The following is a 20,481-nucleotide window of genomic DNA, read 5'->3' as shown; positions in this document are numbered from 1 at the left end:
CTTTTACTGTTATTGATACATCTTCAGGGTGGGCACTTCCAAATGCAGGAAGACAATCAATTCGTATTGATGGCACGCTGCTAACACTTGAATGAAGACCGAATTTCTTGTGACTAAGAAATAGGCAGCGGCCACAAACAACAGTTGTTTATTTAACAGGGCAGGGCCTCTCCAAATAAGCAATGATTTGACAATTTTATTTACAGACAAAAACAAGGGGTTTCTTTTTAAGCAATGTGTTCAAAATCACAACTCCCCCACTACATGAAGCAAGAAGCTATTTTTGCTTCATTATGAACAGCCACCTACGCTATGCGAGAAAATCAGCCTTTCGGCCCATCATACCTGTTGCAGGCTCTTTGAAAGAACTCTCCAATTAAGTCCCTGGAAGTTTAATTACTAATATTGCATCAAAAGGTTACATTGGATACAGCATGTTCTGATTTTTAAAAATTCGTTCGTGGAATGTGGGCGTCGCTGGCATGGCCAGCTTTTATTGCCCATCCCCAATTGCCCTTGTTCAGAGCCATTTAAGAGTCAATCACATTGATGTGGGTCTGGAGTCACATGTAGGCCAGACCAGGTAAGGACAGCAGATTTCCTTCCCTTAAGGACATTAGTGAACCAGATGGGTTTTTATGACAATTGGCAATGGTTTCATGATCATCATTGGACTTTTAATTCCCGATTTTTATTGGATTCAAATTCCACCATCTGCTGTGATGCCAGAGCATTACCCCTAGGTTTCCGGGAATTACTGGTCCAGTGACAATACCACTATGCCACCACCTTCCCTAAATGATTAAATGGTTAGTAACTACAACTCTGTCTGCAGCACATGAAGAGATTGAAAAATGCTTCATTTTTCAAAAAATAAATAAAGAACCACACCTGGCCTGAAATATTTTTTAGCAGAAAACTGAAAGCAACATGAACCCAGGATTAGCAGAATTGACAGATCCCTTAACTATAAATCCAGTGTTAGTTAATAATTCGACCACAGAGGCAGGGAGATGCAGAATGAGACAGGATGCAAGGGCCACACAGCTTGAATGAAAAGCAATTGCCAAAAACAGCATTCACATCAGGGGGGTCATGAAACAAGTTTCATGCTTTGTTGTTCTATTAAAATGAACAATGCAGTTAAACAGAAACTAAGATGATTAGAACTTCCACGGGGTGATTTCCCAACACTTTCATATTAAATTTCAAAAATATGTTAGAGATGGAAAGAAAAGCGGGAAAGATTAAATGAAAAACAAAGCCCTGGGACGTTGACTGATATTTTCCCATTTATTTTGTATCAGCTGATTTCTTTCAATTTTTAACCTCACTACAGGTTTTACATAATTACTTAAGTGTCAACAGGCCTGCAGCAGCAGTCCCTGACTTTGGAATAATTTTCTTATTGTACTCTTCTGAGAATTTCACGACACTATTTATCATATAGTGATGGCAATATTTTGGGGCCCCCTTGTTGTTTGGAGGCCCCATACCACCACACAGTGTGTTTCATTGTAAATCCACCCCTGCTCTACACATCTACAGATGGTCAGATCGTCTTCAATACAATTTTGAGATTGCGAATCTTGTAGGTTCACGCAACCAAGTAGCTGACATGCTTAGCTGTATTATTATCTTGTTAGCAACTTGCGACATTGGAGACTGTGAGATTGCAGTGATTTCACGTACGATCACGAATCTTGTTATGCCAGAGAAGTTGGAGGCAGAATCGGCAATAGACAGGGTGCTGCATCAAGTAAGCCAGTATCTAAAAACCGAGTGGCCTCCTGAAATAGAGGAAGAACTGGTCCTGTATTACAGAGTACGCAATGAGCTCGCAAGGCAGGGGAATGGCACTTGGTGAATTGCTCATCTGGAGAGTCAGCATGGACACGATAGGCCACATGACCTCCTTTTGTGCTGTAACAATTCTGGTGATTCTGTGATTGTTTAATGACAATTGTACCATGGGCAGAACTCAAGGGATTATCCTGAAAAAGCGACAGCAACGTGTATTGCATCTTGGCCATAAAGAACTTCCGGGTGCCGTAAAGATGAAACAACAATCCTGTGAAGCAGTCTGGTGACCAGCAATAGATTGCCACATAGAAAAGTTCACTAGAAATTGTACAGCATGTACACTCAGTGTAGAATCTGTTAAACTGTCCTGCACCTCTACAACCAACCTCATGGCCAAAAAAACCATGGCAACAACTCCAAGTAGGTATCTTTGGCGAAATGCTACCAGGCCCTTGCAATCAACGTTTTTTGCTTGTTGTACAAGATCTATATTGTTACAGAGAGGGGACAGATAGTCAGATGGGTCCCCCTTTCTTCAACTCTCAACTGACTCCAGATTGATGTGTTTTAAAGAAGTGTTTTAGCCCCTTGAGCACTGTGACTCTTAAGAACAGACTAAAGGCAGGTCCTTTTCATGAGTGTAAAAAAAAGGAGAAGAACAAGTGTTTATTTCTCAACACCCGAATGTATTTACAATAGCACCCATTCACTTACGCATACGGAAAGGTGATTACCAAAAGAGGTTGAAGTTGGAGACTGGGCTCACATCAAGCGGCCAAATCGTGAACACAAGCTCCCAGCATGTCTATCAGGCCCAAAGCAATCAGCAGTTGCTTGGTACCAATACTTATCTGTTGGATGCCAACATAATGTGAAGCATGAGATGCTTGATAGAAAGCAGACCAGATATTTTGAAGACAGCAATGAGGATACATTTCCTTTTTTGATACAACGGATGATCAATATCGCGGTCGCTCATCAAGGTGATCAAGGGGAACCACAACTTCAGGTTCATAGATCTCAGTGCCATCATCAGTGACCTTCATATCTCAAAGACTATTTCTGCACTTAGAGGAAACAGACACTCTGGACTCTAAGAAATGATTCAATGTTTATGGTGGTTTAATTTAAAATAAATTCCTTGAGTTTTACAATGGAGAGATGATGGTGTGTTTGATTGTCCAGTGTTTGATTGTGTGTCTCTGTTGACTTCTCACTGTGCTGTGCACTTTAAGGTGAGCCCTGTAGGTGTGGTTGGAGAGAAACTGAAGCCAAACTGTAAACATAAGGCAGCAGGCATTTTAAAAACATTGTAATAAAACTCCTGTCCACACATAGAAGCTGCTGAGTGTCATCTTTGCATATTACCAAGGCACAAAACATAATGCTGGCCAGCTTTTATCCCTCAATCAACATCACTAAAGCTGGTCATTATCTCATTATTGTTTGTGGGACCTTGATGTGTGCAAATTAGTTCCTATGTTTCCTACATTACAACAGTGACTGCACTTTAAAAATACTTAATTGACAGCAAAGCACTTTGGGACGTTCTGAGGCTGTGAAAGGCATTATATAAACTTTCATTCTTGTCTGTCTATGAAGTTAAAAGTTTAATTCATATCTGTACTTACTGCTAGTGTCACACTTTCCTACTACACTTAAAGGATAAAACCCCAATTGTCATAAAATAGTATATGGCTCTATTGCACCATAACATTGTGGTAGATTTGTTAGTACATAACATACACACTCCATTTGTCACACTTTTGTTACAGATCTGTCTACTTCTGACTTGTAGCCTGAAATTGACTTACACATTTTACATAGTTCTTTGACAAGTTACCTGGATTCACTGAACAATTGGTTTAAAGGAACACAACACCACCTTAACAGAACAAGTGCAGTATATAACACTCTTGTCTGAAAAAAATAATGCATCATCCAACTTAATGTAAGCTACAGTACAGGGAATCCACTAGTGACATATTCAAAATGTATATCTGGCACTCTGTTACAAACCTCAAAAAAACCTTCTGACTCCAGCCTGAAACACAAGCACATTCCAATCTGCAAGGTTCCCTGAACAAACAGCAATTAAACTCTGAATGACCGGTCTTCGGTTTGCTTAACAATTAGTGGAAGAATAATACGTCTTTCGTTACACTGTGATAGATTTGTTAGTACATAGCGTACACACTCCATTTGTCATACTTTTGTTACAGATACAAAACATCTGTCTATTTCCAATGTAAGAGTGTCTGTCCTTATAAAACACTGTATCATTGAACTTTCATCAGCAACACATGGGACTTCAGCTAATATATAGAACAGTTTTGAGTCGATCCCAAGTGCAAAAATTGCAAAAGTAGTCATTTCATCTGACTTGGAGCTAGGAATTTACAAGCATCTAAAAATCTACAATTTTCCCTCAACAACAGCAATTAATCATTAAATTGCTTAAGGAAGTCCCTTTTTGCAGCAATTAAGACTTAATTGTGAACTCATGTTACAAAACAGTGCAGGATCCAATTTAAAAACAAAAAAACTGTAGATGCTGGAAATCCAAAACAAAAACAGAAATACCTGGAAAAACTCAGCAGGTCTGGCAGCATCGGCGGAGAAGAACAAAGTTGACGTTTCGTGTCCTCATGACCCTTCAACAGAACTAAATAAAAATAGGAGAGGGATGAAATATAAGCTGGTTTAAGGTGAGGGGGGGGGGGGGGGTTGTAGGGACAAGCAAGCAGTGATAGGAGCAGATAATCAAAAGATGTCACAGACAAAAGAAAAAAAGAGGTGTTGAAGGAGGTGATATTATCTAAAACAATGTGCTAATTAAGAATGGATAGCAGGAAACGCAAGGTACAGATAGCTCTAGTGGGGGTGGGGTGAAATAAGACTAAAAGGGCATAAAAAATAATGGAAATAGGTGGGAAAAGAAAAATCTATATAAATTATTGGACAAAAAAGGAAGGGGGAAGTAACGGAAAGGGGGTGGGGATGGAGGAGGGAGTTCAAGATCTAAAGTTGTTGAACTCAATATTCAGTTCGGAAGGCTATAAAGTGCCTAGTCGGAAGATGAGGTGCTGTTCCTCCAGTTTGCGTTGAGCTTCACTGGAACAATGCAGCAAGCCAAGGACAGACATGTGGGCAAGAGAGCAGGGTGGAGTGTTAAAATGGCAAGCGACAGGGAGGTCTGGGTCATTCTTGCGGACAGACCGAAGGTGTTCTGCAAAGCGGTCGCCCAGTCTGCGTTTGGTCTCTCCAATGTAGAGGAAACCGCATTGGGAGCAACGAATGCAGTAGACTAAGTTGGGGGAAATGCAGGTGAAATGCTGCTTCACTTGAAAGGAGTGTTTGGGCCCTTGGACGGTGAGGAGAGCGGAAGTGAAGGGGCAGGTGTTGCATATTTTGCGTATGCATGAGGAGGTGCCATAGGTGGGGATTGAGGAGTAGGGGGTGATGGAGGACCAGGGTGTCACGGAGGGAATGATCCCCATGGAATGCCGCCGGGGGGGTGAAAGGAAGATGTGGAGGACCCTATCATGTTTCTGGGAGGGAGGAGAAGGCGTGAGGGCGGATGCGCGGGAGATGGGCTGGACACGGTTGAGGGCCCTGTCAACGACCGTGGGTGGAAAACCTTGGTTAAGGAAGAAGGAGGACATGTCAGAGGAGCTGTTTTTGAAGGTAGCATCATCAGAACAGATGCGACGGAGGCGAAGGAACTGAGAGAATGGGATGGAGTCCTTACAGGAAGCGGGGTGTGAGGAGCTGTAGTCGAGGTAGCTGTGGGAGTCGGTAGGCTTGTAATGGATATTGGTGGACAGCCTATCACCAGAACTTGAGACAGAGAGGTCAAGGAAGGGTTCCAATTTGAGGAGGATCCAATTTGTCTGAGCAACAGAAAACAGCATCATCTGACCTCCCCACTCTGTGCAGTGATTCAACAAGTTCAGTAGCTCAGCCACACACATACCAGATATGTCTTGGATTTGACTGTCCCATTGACTGTAGTAGTACTACAAGTAACCTCTGTGTCCCTAATTTAAGGAAAGGAAAAGCTGGCCAGGCTTCTTGCTCCTGATCCCTTCTGAAAGTGTGCTTGTGCTTTAGAGCAGGCTTAAGCTTGACCGTGACGCTCCCATAATTGTTTAGCTTGCCAATCTCAACTGCCAGGTTCCGTAAAACCAGACACCAGTAAAGAGTCGAAAATCTTGCGGAGAGGTCGGCAGGAAGAAAATTAGCAAGAAGAGAATAGATTACTTTTTAAATGCAACCTCAGTTGTCATACAACTCAAAGTTCTAAATTGAGAGAACTTCTCTATTTTTAACAATTAGCGATCAATCCTTCAACCCAGACAGTATAGTACGTAATATATTGTATTACAATATTTGTATTAAAATATAGCACAAGGACCACAATAGTGAGCAAAAGAAACTGGCAAGAAAGGTCCTGTTTTTAAAATGCAACCTCAACTCTCATGTAATGCAAGGCTTTAAAAGAAACAAAACATTTACTCTGTGTTTTTAACAATTAGGAAATCAGTCCTTCAATCCAGACAGTCCCACTTCTCTCCAGTTTATCACTGGATTGACATATGTGATAGTCAATAGTGACAGTAGTGAGCATTTGCAGGCTGGTCAGGTGCTGAATTCACCAATCTTCTCTGACGTGTGCACAGCTCAGACCTGCACTGTAAAGCTCAGGGGAGAAATGTGGGGTGAAAGACAAATCAGCCATGGTTCCCATTCCTAATCTGTGTCCAGTGACCTCTGCATTGAAGTGCATGAGGATTGGCCATTGACCAATGAAAGCAGTTGACAGTTTTAGAGCCATTTCCTCAGTGGAGTCACTGCCTTCAGAAATTGACAGGAGAAAAAAAAGTTCAGTCCTACAGAGAAGGAAGAATTTGCATTTATATAGCACCTTTCACCAATTTGGGATGTCTCAAACACTTTCAAGTCAATTAAGTAATTTTGAAGTGCAGTCACCACTGTGATTCAAGAAACTGAGTAGCCAATCTTTGCACAGCAAGCTCCCATAAACAACTGAGCTAAATGTTCAGTTCATCTCTCTTTTAGCAATGTTGGTTGCTGGGTTAATATTAGCTGTGACACAAAGGAGAATATCCCAATTCTTCTTCAAAATGTGTCCACCCAGAAAGGCAGACGGAGCCTTATCCAAAACACAACAGCTCCAACAGTGAAGCATCCCCTCACCACTCCACTGCTGCGGCAGACTGGATTATGTGCTCAAATCTCTGGAATGGAGCTTGAACCCACACCCTTCTGATTCAGAGATGTGAACGTTACCACTGAGCCATGGTTAACATCAGTGCATATTCTTCTTGTGCAGTGTGTCCAACTGGCACACCTTGAATCAGGGCAGCAGGTGAGGTCAGGACCAGCCTCATTCCCCAACCTGGCAGACACTCACTGCCAAGATTCATTCATACACAGGAAATATTCACTGGGATAAAATACTAGATGGGGATTGAAAACCAAGGTACCCAACACTAGTCACTCCATTCAGGATGGAGGAAGGAAAGGTGGTTGAAACTGTGAGGTATAAAAACACAGTATCAAGACAATGATGAGCTGTAGGGCTTATAGTTCACTCAAATTTAATTTCTGTAATTCATGGTGTCATTTTACTGCCTTACAGCAAAATTGGCATCTTTAATATATGTGGTAAATTATCCCAAGGTGATTCAGAGGAGTGTTGTCAAACAAAATTTGACACCAAGTCACATAAGGATATTATTTAACCAAGCTTTTAGACACTTAAAGTGATAGGTTTAAAGAAAGGATAGAGAAAGGAAAGGAATTATGAAAGGAATTCCAGAGCTTAGGGTCTGCCAAAGGCACAGTCACCAATGGCAGGGCAAGGGAGCTGGGGAATGCTTAAGGGGCCAGAATTAGAGGAACAGAGAGCTAAGAGGGTTGTAACACTGGGTATTGCAAATGGCATTACCCGGTATTAAAACAATGCAAATACTTGCTTTGTCTGAATTCTCACTGCAGCCCAGACCACTTCCACATAAATCGGAATTCCTGTGTACAACGACTGCTAAACGTTCAGTTTTATGCAGCAGGACTCTTTAAAAAAAACACTACCTGCAGCTCGGGGCTGGAAGAGAGAATCAATTTGATTGTATACATAATGACAATGGTAAACGGACATCATTGATCCTGAATCCTTCAACCTACAAGTGGTTTTTTTCTTATGCAAACAGATTGCAGACGTCGATCTGACTATAAGCGAGATAATATATTACAAGTATATTTGCTGTCTGCAGAGTGTGTCAGTTACTACTCTGCCCTGTGATCACATTTCTGCTGGTTATTTTCTTTTGCACTCTGCACGTTATCCTTCGCATCCAATAAATTCAGAACGGGTAGAATAAAAATGAGTGGGGCTTAATTATGTAAATCTAAACAGCAGTAAAAGTTTAACCCAATTAGAAGGAAAGTAACGATGAGGAATATTTATACATTCTAGCTATCGTCGATTTCCAACTCATCCCTCCCCCTCCAATCCATCACTAGCCAAAGAGAGGCCAGACTGAAATAATCTGACCTATTTGGGGGGCAACAAAACATTAAAACCCGAACGGTTCCCACATACCATCCTATGCAAAGGCAAGCTCGCAGTCCCGAGTCTCTCCAGTCCAATATATCGAGCGAAGGGAACACTTAAATCGGACTGGGCTACGGAATCCGTCTCAATCTGATCCAAGAGAAGCCACATTGAATACCTTGTCCTGCGGACATCTTGTTACTTTGTTCAGGCGAGGAGAGAGAGAGAGAAAGAGAAGGATATGTATTCTTTGCAAGGGGGCAATTATTTTTGATATTTAGTATTTATATCAGCTTACTAAATCTGCTCAGCAATTCAACACATTGTTTTGAGTATATGTTTATTCTACAATATAATTAGGGTGTGGTCTCATTGTCAAGATTATAACAGAACATTGTGACATTATTTTCTCCACCTTATTGCTTATTTCGTTACACCATTTTTAAAAAATCCTGGCCCTAGTTTATTTCCAGCGATTAAAGCATTGGTTTGATGAAAAAGTTAGAGGGCCTATCTTTTGCTTCAATCCAACCCAGCTGTTAGCAATGATTGATTCTCCAGCTTGTCTATATATAGGTGAAGTCCACACGTCTGATGGGCTTCAACCCGTTAGTATGGTGGATGGTTTAAATCAAAATCCCAATTCCTACTATACCGTTGCATAATTTGTTTTGGGGGGTGGGTTACAAACTGTACGGGGAGAGCAAGGTTGCTGTATAACTCTGACATGAACGGAATTTTCAATCAAGTTACCGCATTGCTTTGGGGGGAGGGGAGACGCACATAGCAGAGCCTAGTTGCTAGCTGCAATCATTGATTTCTGATGCTGCTGTTTTGCAAGTGAAATCATAGGCTTTTTCTGTAATCTGATCTTCCAATCTCATGAGTCATTCCTGCCCCTCCACTATAAACAACATAATATTGGAAAACCCACTACTTCAGGGAGTCGCTCGACTTTGATGAATGGAGGAGGAGGAGGGAGAGAAAAAGAGAAAAGACCAGACAACCTTGCACGTCTCAGCAAAATAATCTCTTCCAAGAGAAAAAAGGGTTGGAGTGATACACCCCCTCCACTCAAAACTCAGCCAGAGAGGGAGGTGGCAATACACAAAGAACTTCTTCAGGCTGGACACACGCGCCTTTCGTTGTCAGCTTTGTTTATGTATTATCCATGATCCGTCCATGATCTGGGTCTAGAGGCTGACCTGCCTGCAGAGACTGATACATTCTCTGTTGCCACAATGATTCGAAATCTGAGTTTCAGACGGGGCAAAAATCTAGCAACTGCTCCCAGAGAGAACAGTTTCTTTCTTTTTATTTACTTGATTGATTTTCTGTTTTAGGCACAGCTTGTTTTTGAATATAGATTTAAATATCATATCACTGGGAAGAGAGAGAGAGACAAAAAACCATTGTAACGCTTTAGAAAAAGGGACTCACCGCCAATGTGGTTTGCCTTGTCAACGGGGTTTCTTCGCCATCACTTCAGGGGCTGCAAGGGAGGGGGGTGGCGGGGGGAGTGGGAAACAAGAGTCAAAATACAAGGCAGCTGTTGGCGTCTTGAACTGCAGCTTCCACACAGGCAGAAATGAAAGGAGATATATGCAAACACTCCCAAGAATTATCCTCTATCGCTTCAAAGGTTTTGGGAAGTCGTTTCTTTTGCCTGCATTCTGATATGGTTCGATGCATTTTTTTTTAAAAAGTAAATGCGAATTGCTTTGAGGGATGACATGTAGGCTTAAATACACTTACAGTTTAAACACATCTCCTCACATTATTGCACTGGATACATTCCGTGGGGGAAAGTGGGACAAGAGCCATATGCACATGATTTTTAATCAAGGGAACAGATTGAAGGAGCCCAGCAGATCAATAGGGAGTTCCGATAGGAATCTGTCTCGGGGGGGGGGGGGGAGCGGCGTGAGGGATCGATACCCCCACTCGCCCGCCCCGCACACTATTGGCTGACTGACAGGCGCTTGGGTCGTCTTATTGGCTAAATCCTGTTTTGGAATGTTGCTGCTGGTTGGGTTGCAGAGTCTGAGCAAAGTCAGCAAGAGTTGCTGGTGCGGGGGGCGGTAGTGAGATAGGAAAAAGACATGAACCTTGGCGGATGAAGGCTCCCAGTTATGAATGCACCAAGGAAATGTCATGATAATCGTAGTAGCGCTGCCTGCAGTTATTTTGCACTGACATGTGGGATGCAGGACCTACCAGAGTGGCGTTCGCTACATTTTTGGGAATGATCCAGTCACTTCGTGTAAAATACAGAATTCTGTGTACTGTTATGGCAGAGTTAATTTTCCTTGTAGTTCTCAATATATTGTCAAGAACATATCTTTTTATTCCTGTTGGACTGTTGTAAAGAACATATCTTTTTATTTTCTGAGGGACTGTGAATTAAAATTACAATGCCTGCAGTTTGAAAGACATGTCCACTGGAACAGGATGAGAGATATATACAATGCTGCACTCCTGGAACAGCATGTGTCATGAAAGACAGGATGGTGCTGGGAGGAATCCAGGACCAAGGGAGCAGCCTGACAACAGCATTTTAATTGGCTCCTGGCCAGGTGATCAGGATTTTGTGTGATAGCAGTGCAGAAAGCTCCTGGCCTGTGGAGAGAAAATATCTAAAATCTCTTTTCCTCATATCTCTTTAACCTGCTCTCTCTGAAAAAAACTCCTGTAAAAAGGAAAAGGGGAAAACCACTGTTAGAGACATTGAAAAGCAAGTTCTCAACCAGTGAACTAAATACTAAAAGTGCTGGAAGACCACCTCGTGTCATCATCAAGAACTGAAAGGAATTTGGAAGACATCAATCAAAATCAACCCATTGAATCATGTGCTCCAGATTGGTGCTATTGAAGTGTTTTACCCCAACCTTAAAATCCATGTTTTGTGTGTGTGTGTTTAGGGCTTTAAGAAGGGGTAGAGTTTAAGTTATAGAGTTAGAAGTTAGCAGTTCATATTTCTTTCTTTTGCCAATAGTTAAAGACAGTTTGTTCAATAAACAGTTATTTACTTGTTAAGTTTACAAACCTGGTGCTCGTATTCTGTTAACCTAAATTAAACAGTTAAGTAGAATTGGGGCAATCTGATGGTTTGATCAAACTTTTCACATTTGTCGCGGCTCAGGGAACAGTGGGGCTTGATATTACAGCCCACTATCCCCACTGGGTCTTGACGATATAAATTCTGCAAAAAGGATTTAGATAAGTGGCCATAAAAACAAAGCCCTTGAAAAACTTAGCATGTCTGGCAGCGTCTGTAGAGAGAGAAACAGAGTTACTGTTTTAAGTCCAATATGACTCTTCTTCGGAACTCTGTGAGTAATAAGAGAGTTTCCTTAGCATGATCTATTCAAGTTGCCTTTGGAATACACTGGTAATGATCCTAGTTGGATCCCCTGGGCAGTTGGAGAGAGGAGGTCTCATGACAAGCCTACCCTTTTTATGTTTACGCACCTGTTTCTCTGCAGAACTGAGGACAAGCTGCTAAGACGCTGAGAAAGAAATTCTGAGTGGGCCCCCTCCTCCCTCCCTCTCTCTCCAATCGCCTGGCAATCTTCAAACCCTGTTTTCTGACCATGACCATCCAGGGACACCACTGCTGCAGACAGAGTTCTTTAAAAATTCTGCTCAACACTACCAAATCAGCTGTCTACATATTTAAATTGGAAGCACTGGGGCCACCGAAGAAAAGTCACAAGACTACTGAATTCAACCTGAAGCCAGTTGAGGCACCAAACTACAGACTGTATATTCCTTTTATTTTTTTATGGACTCTAATTTCACCAACTTATCCTTCCTCACTCGGGACTATTTGTGTGTGTGAACTTCAAGTGTCTGTGTGTGCAAAAGTCAGAGTGTATTTTATCATTTTACTATGATTGGCTTAAGCATAATAAAACTAATCTTTTACTTTGTTAAACTCAAGAAAACCTGTGTTTATGCTTCTGTTCTGATCATTGTGTGTAAACATTTAAGTACTCACTGAATTGGCAAGTATATCCTTTTCAAACAAAAAAAAACTTGCAGTCAAACAAGGAAAGGGAAAAGAGGGAAGCCATTTGAATCCTCCTCACCTGATAGTTAGCAGTTCATATTTCTTTCTTTTGCCGCTGGTTAATGACAATTTGTTCAATAAACAGTTTTTTACTTATTAAGTTTACAAACCTGGTGCTCGTATTCTGTTAACCTAAATTAAACAGTTAGGTAGAATTGGGGCAATCTGGTGGTTTGGTCAAACTTTTCACTTTTGTTGTGGCTTGGGAAACAATGGGGCTGATGTCACAGTGCCAATTTTACACAACAGATATCCAAAAGGTTTCTGCCAGAGTTGTGTCACTCCTTCATTAGCTTCATGGAAATGACATCTCAATGACTGGCTCACCATCAAAATGCGCCACAGAAAGTTAAATCTTGCATATCCAATTATAAGTATCCTTTTGACAACGTGATTCTTTTGGATTTGGATTTCTGCTTTTTTCTCCCTCTTTTCATCTGTTCTTTCTTTCTCTCTCTTTATTTCTCTTTCTATACCTGACTTGACATTGAATTCACCCACCCTAATTTACACTTCTTTCTCAGTGATAAATTCACAATCCTCCAGTGCGGTTGGTTAAGAAGATTACAGCTACTTGCCCTGTTCACTCAGGTCCCAAATGCCCTGTTTTCTTCTCTGCAAGATTATCAGTTCACAAGTTCAGCAACTTGCTACACAAAATAATTGAAGAACCTAAACATGCAAGGGTAAGTCTAGCTAATGGGAGACACTGGATGCTCTGCTATAGCAAATTATGACCAATATGTGATGACCTTTGACCCATAACAATAAGGAGAATTTGTATTACTTTTAAAATGTTTGGGGAATCTACAATTGTTTTTAAGAATGTTTGAAAAGGACTTTTATGAACTTGTGTCAATTCTGAAAGGATCAATTGTAATCTTCTTGAATAATAAAAAATATTGGTTCATGTGACCTGGCAACCATTTATGTGGAAGCGGTACCAACAGGCAGCAGTTAAGTCTGTGTGGCCAGGCACAAAGGAGAGCTGCAAGACAGGAGAGCTGGAGGGTGAAGGCGATCAGCACTTAGGTGCAGACACAAAAAGAAAGTTGACAGAAACAGAAAGAGGAACAGAGAATTCATGTGAGAAGTCAGCCAAACTCTCTACAAAAAGGTCAATTTTCTGTTTGGCAGTAAGAAGCAAAATAGAATTCCAGAAGCTTTTGGGGAAGCGATTTATGAGTGAGCTATAAGAGACCCTATCCTCAAAGCAGTGCAAATAACTCAGGAATGTGAAAAGGCTGAGAGTTTGTATCAGAGGACAAGATCATGAACTGGGTAATGTTGGTTGGTCGGTTGAAAAGGAACTCTGGAAAGCTACACCATCAGGACTGCTGACCTGAGTGAAAGAGGGTTTATAGATATGGGGACCACATATCCAGGGGCCACAAGTTGTGTTCACCAGCAGCCATATACCATCAAGGGCCAAATCCAATAGAGTGGGAAAGTGAGAGTTCTTATATATCGGAGGCCAAATTAAAGAACTTTGGAATTGCATGTGGTGCCACATGTTGCAGGTGTTCTTGGTTCTGTAAGATGTATCTTTGTTGTATCGACTATTTAAAGTGAAATTTACCTTTTGTTTGAAGTATCATTGCCTGTTAATACATGTTCAATTTACGTAGGTTCTGATTCACATTAAAGTATAAATGAAACAAAGTGAAATCATTGTGGCGGTCAATTGACAAATTTGGCTATTTTAGTTTACAGCCTGCTCACAGGAATCATAATTCATGGCATTTGGGACCTGAGTGAACAGCTGTTTATTTTCTTAACCCATCAGATTGTGAACCAACAGCACAAGAACTAAGAAGGTGGGTGAATTAGAGTGGGTGAATTCAATGTTAAATCAGGTACAGAAAGAAATAAGAGATACAGAAAGAATGGATTAAGAGAGAGAAAATGCAAACAAGTGAAAAACAAATTTGACATTTTGTAAATCTCCAGCACCATTAACTTCTGAAGGACTCCACAGCTGGAATAGTTGATTTTCAGTACCGGAAAGGTTAGATATCAATAATTAACAATTAGCACATTGCTAAAGGGATACTTGCTTGTAATGACAAGACTTAACTTGCTGTGGCAAATTTAGTTTGAATCTACCACGCAAATTGAAAAACTTCATGCCATTTGATGCATTTCAACAGTGAGACAGGCAACAAGATATTGTTTTCACAAAGCTAACAGTGGCACAACTTGGACAACAACATTTGGGTTTTCACATTTAACCACATACCTGCCCCATAACCTGAAGTTACTTCACCATTAATTAACAAATAACAGCAGTGCATTAGCCTCAATATTATATTGGCAGCAAATTCTGGTCCATTGGTTTTGAACTTAAGGGTGCAATATAACAATAATTAACTTCTAGAATTTGAGCAATTTCTTAGACACAGAGGACGGCACGTTACAAAGATGGATATTGACAGACTGGGGAGACTGAGGTAAGTGAAGTCTAAATGAAATGGTGAAAAACCTGGTTATGGGGGAATATAAATCATAGAATAAAGGTTAGTGTGAATCAGCCAGTGGATGGATGGTAACGTTACACAAAAGTAGATAGATTCCAGACAGCCTGTCTTTTACAAGTTGCGGTAATATTGCTAAAGCCATGATCAGTTAAGTATAAAGCACTCCCTTACTGAAGCTGTTTGAGATTCATATGACTGCTTTTAGATGTCCCTCGGAAAGCACGCTTTTCCAAAAAGGCACTTGAATTTGATTTACTTCGCCACATTTCACAAGTTTGCTCCTACGACAATAGGTATCCAGAAAATTATTTGTAGAGACCATGTGATTAAGCTCCTGGCAGCTGATTTTTCTAATTGGAATTGTTTTGAATAATGTATGAGATAGGGTAATGAAGATTACAGCAAGCACCGTATTACAAAGTGATACTGCACTGTGATCAGTTTTATCAAGGAACTAGAACATAACATTAGTAAATGTCATGTTAATCCACTACTGGCTAAATTGGTAGCACGATTACCTCCTAGTCATTAGGTCACGGATTCCAGAGACCTGATCACATAATCCAGGCTGACACTCCAGTGCAGTACTGAGGGTGTGTTGTACAGTCAATGGTGCCCTTTTTGGACAAGATGTGACCAAGGCCTCTCTGCCTTTTCAGCTGGATGTAAAAAATCTAATAGCTCATGTTTTGGCCAATATTTGTCCCACAGGACACACCATGCACCCCCCCAACTACCACCCCCGCACACCAAACCATACACCCACTACTACCATCCACCCCACATGGGACAACCACCCCAACTACCACCTCACCACACAGGGGCCACACCCCCACCCACTACCTACCCCCCCCCCACCCAACCCCCCCCCCACCCAACCCCCCCCCCCCCCCACCCAACCCCCCCCCCACCCAACCCCCCCCCCCCCCCCACCCCCACAGGACCACGCCCCCACCTACTGCCAAACCCCAACAGGGGACAAACCCTCCCGCTACCAACATCCTACACAGGACAACCCCCCTCAACCCCTCCCATGGGACAAACCCCTTACCCCCACATGGGATAATAACCCCCACTACTACACCCCCCAAAATGGGACAACCCCCCCCCCCCCCCCCCCCCCACCCCACAGCCCCCACTACCAACACCCCCCCACCACACAGGACAACACCCCGCACACGGGACAACCCCCACTACCACCCACCCCCTCACTGGACAACCCCACCCCTACCACCTCCCCACATGGCACCACACTGGACAAGCCCCCCACACGGACCAAACCCCCACACGAGTCAGCCTCCCGCAGGGGACAACTCCCCCGACTACCATCCCCCCATCCAAGAGACAACACTCCCCTGACTCCCACACCCCACCCAACAAGGGACAACATTCCCCCACTACCACCCCCCACCCAGCAAGAGACAACACTCCCCCGACTACCACCCTCCACCCAATAAGGGATAACACTTCCCCGCTACCAACACCCCACACATGGGACAACTCTCCCCCCACTACCACCCCCCAACATGGGACCATGGGACACCCCCGTCCCTGAGGACCCCCACCACCACGGTGTTTCCCCCACGTTTCTAACCCCACCACAAGGGACTCCCCTTCACCCCTGCTACCACTCCCCCATTACTGCCCCCCCACTATCCCCCCACCACCACTACCACCACTACACAGGACACCCGCCCCCACTACTGCCCCACTACTACCCCCCTCGCTATAAGCCCCCACAACCCGGCCCCCACTCCCCCCACACCACCAACTCCCCTCCTACCAACACCCCTCCCACATGGGACTCCCCTCCCCCACTCTCACTCCTCTTCACAAGGGACCCCCCCACGGGGCGCACCTCTACCCCAACTACCACCAGACCCCGCACAGGACCGCCCACCCCTCACATGGGACCGCCCCACACGGGCGCCACCCCCCTGGCCACAGGACCACGGGACTCCCCTCACACCATGGCCCCACCAACACCATTGGACTCCCCCCAACCCTCCACACTACGGGACTCCCCCACACTAACACACCCCCAACACTAACAACACCCCCCCACACGGGACGCCACCCCCTGACCACAGGACTTCTCCCCTCCCCTCCCACCACAAAACTCCCCACCCCCCCACAAGATGGGACACCCTCTCCAACACAGGACTCCCCCAATACCACGGCACTCACCCCACCCCCACAACATGGGACTCATGCACACTAACACACCCCCCACACTAACACACCCCCCACACCACAGGACTCCCCCCAACTACCACACCCATAGCACGGGACTACCAGCCCACACGGGATAACTGCCGCCGCCTGCACAGTGGACAACGCTCCACCTCACGACTACCCTCCCACACAGGACAATCCCTCCCACACAAGACACAACCCTCGCCCCAACTACCACCCCCGACACAGGACAACACCCCCACATGTGACAAACCCCTCCCCAATACCACCCCCCCACCCCTACCAGGGGACAAGCCCCCCCAACAAACTAACACACCCCAAACATGGGACAACCCATCCCCCACACAAGACAACCACCCCCTCACTATCACATCCCCAATACGGGACAACCCCTACCCCCCGCAAACCTGTAACACCCCTCCATTACCACACTCCCCACACGGGACAACCACCTCCTCCCACATGGGACAACCCCTCCCCCCCACACACCAGGCAAACTCCACACAGGACAACACCCCACTCAGGACAACCCACCACACAGGACAAGCCCCCCCCCAACCCCCCACCACTACCATGCCCCCAAACACAGGACAACACCCACCCACACCACGGGGCTCACCCCACACCACAAGACAACCTCTACCATGGGACACCCCCCTACGATGTGACTCCCCCCATACCATGGGACTCCCCCCCCACCCCACACCATGGGACTCTCCCCCAATAGCACACCCACCACACTAACAGCCTCCCCCTACAATGGGAACCCCGCCCCAACTACAACACCTGCAGCATGGGATTACCAGCCCTCATGGGATAAGCCCCCACCCTGCAGAGTGGACAACCCCCCACTACCACCCACCCCCACACTGGACTACCCCACCCAGTAACGATCCCCCTCACTGCCACACCCCCCATGCGATACAACCCCTTCCCCCCACAGAGGACAACATCCTCCCTCCTCCACGCGCTACAACCCCCCCACACATGGGACAACACACCCCACTACCATCCCCACACACCGGAGAACCGCCACCGCCCCCAACATGTGACAACTCAACCCCCCCACCATCACGGGACAAGCACCAGCCCCCCCCAACGCGGGACAACCACCACCCCCCCCAACGCAGGAGAATCACCCACCCCCCCAACCATCACGGGATAAGCACCAGCACCCCCAACGCGGGACAACCACCACCCCCCCCCAACGCAGGAGAACCACCCACCCCCCCACCATCACGGGATCACCACCACTCCCTTCAACATGGGATAATCACCACTCCCCCCAACATGGGACAACCACCATGCCTGCCCACCCCCGCCACAAGACAGGACAGCCACCAACCCTCCAACGCGGGACAACTGCCAACCCCCCACCCCCCCCCCCCACCCCCCCCCACCCCCCCTCCCCCCGCACTACACCCCCCCCCCCCAACATGGGTCAATGACCCCACACAGGAAACCCACCCCCCCACTACCACCTTCCGCCGCAGGGAATTACCCACCACCCCCCCTCACCAACATGGGAATGCCCCCCAACTACCACTCTCCTGAGACGGGCCACCAACCCCCACAACCACTCCTCCACATGGGACAACCCCTCCTCCCAACTTCTGACCCCCTACATACAGGACAACTACCCCCACGCACTGCAGCTCCCTACATCCGCCCCCACATAGGGGACAATCCCCCCAATTGGGACAACCCTCCAACATGGGACCACCCCCCAACCTGGGATAACTCCCCCCCCAACAACATGTGGGATAACAACCCCCCCCCCAATACCAATCCCCCACATGGGACAATCCCCACACAGGAGATTAGCTTAAATTCTGAAAAATTTAATAAAGGAAAAAATTTTTTTAAAGATATGTGACAGTTTCACATGAGCTGGGACATGTCCCTTAATTTTTTCAAAAATTTTTATTCAATTAATAAACCCTTCATGAAACCTCATCCCGCCCGTGGATGAGGTTTCATGAAAAATGCGAAGGCCGCCTGGGCTCTTCGCCTTCTTAAGGTTGGACAGGCAGCATTCTTAACAACTTTAATTACTTTCTTAATGGCCTTAATAGCGCCCGCTGAACTAACATGGGACATGCCCCCCCACTACAACCCCCCCACACATGGGACACCCCCCCCCTCCCCGACTACCACATCCACCACACGGTCAACCCCGCCCCCAGTACCAAGTGCCCCTAATACCACTGCTCCGACACGGTACGAGACACCCCACAGGTGTGAACCCCCTGCGCTACCAACCCCCACACATGGGACAGCTCCCACCCACTACCATCCACCCCCCCCACCACTGCCACCACCCCACATGGGACAACCCCCCCTCACACGGGACAACACCGCCCCCCCCCAACACAGGAAAATGACAACGCCCCCCTCCCCCCATCACGGGACAATCCTCCCCCCCCACTACCATACACCTGCACAACAACTCGCACATGGGACACCCCCCCCCAATACCATCCCCTGCTCACAGGACAACCCCCCCTCTCCCCCGCTTCCGCATCCCACACATGGGATACCCCCCACTGCCACCCCCACATTCAGGACAAATTCCCGCATTACCAGCCATCCCCCACTCTCCAACACAGGACAACCGCCCCGTTACCACACCCCCTCCCCCCCCACCACACAGGACCACCACTTTTGTCTGAACTTCGTAAAAAATACTAATACATCACGAAGAATGCTTAATTAAATCAGATAATCACTTTTTAACCAGAAAATCAAAACTTCCCACTAGAAACTCAGACACTTGTTTCTACATTGTAAGAAATTGCATTATAGCTTCCTGCATTCCAAAAAACTTATCTCACTGAGATAAGCACTTTTCGACAGGAACTCAATTTGTTTCAAAATACACTCAAGAATGTTAAACTCTTAAAACATAGCACTGCATCACGAAGAATGCTTAATTCACGGAGATAAGTACTTTTTACCTGAAGATCAAATCTTTTCATCAGAAAATGATGTTGTTTCTACATCGTAAGAAATTGCATTACAGCTTCCCACATTCCGAAAATAAATTATTTAAGATAAGCACTTTTGGACAGAAACTCAATATTTTTCAAAATGCACTCGTAGAATGTTAGAACGTCGTAAAAGGGAAAGTAGTGCATCACAAAGAATGCTTAACTCACTGAGAAAATCGCTTTCTGGCAGAAAACCAAAAGTATTCATGGGGCAGGATTTTCACGTCGTCTGGCGGCCACTGGGGGCAGGCCTGGGAGTGGCCAGGAAATGGGGGTCTGCAACCCACGATAGGCCCCCGACCGCATGAAAGATGCGCTGCTGGGGTGCGGGTGGGGGCCGGAGTAGGGTGAGCTCTGAAGTCA

General features: G+C 45.3%; 1 protein-coding gene across 2 annotated transcripts in view; it reads right to left on the bottom strand.

Annotated features, from left to right (window-relative positions):
• Positions 1-20,196, bottom strand: part of LOC144693243 (BRD4-interacting chromatin-remodeling complex-associated protein-like) — a 120,914-nt gene extending 100,718 nt beyond the window's left edge. Inside the window, exons 1-3 of one of the 2 annotated variants that reach the window (XM_078562906.1) lie at positions 20,086-20,196; positions 9,824-9,875; positions 8,432-8,584 (exon numbers count right to left, since the gene is read on the bottom strand). The gene's annotated coding sequence lies outside the window, so the exon portion shown is untranslated. Of the gene's footprint in view, positions 1-8,431; positions 9,652-9,823; positions 9,876-20,085 lie in introns of those variants that run through there. The other variant, XM_078562907.1, reaches the window with a different exon arrangement.
• Between the last annotated feature and the right edge of the window lie 285 nt (positions 20,197-20,481).

Source organism: Cetorhinus maximus, chromosome 18 (assembly GCF_964194155.1).
Source record: "Cetorhinus maximus chromosome 18, sCetMax3.hap1.1, whole genome shotgun sequence".
Classification (NCBI taxonomy): Eukaryota; Metazoa; Chordata; class Chondrichthyes; order Lamniformes; family Cetorhinidae; genus Cetorhinus; species Cetorhinus maximus.
This window is presented reverse-complemented; position numbering and strand designations above follow the sequence as displayed.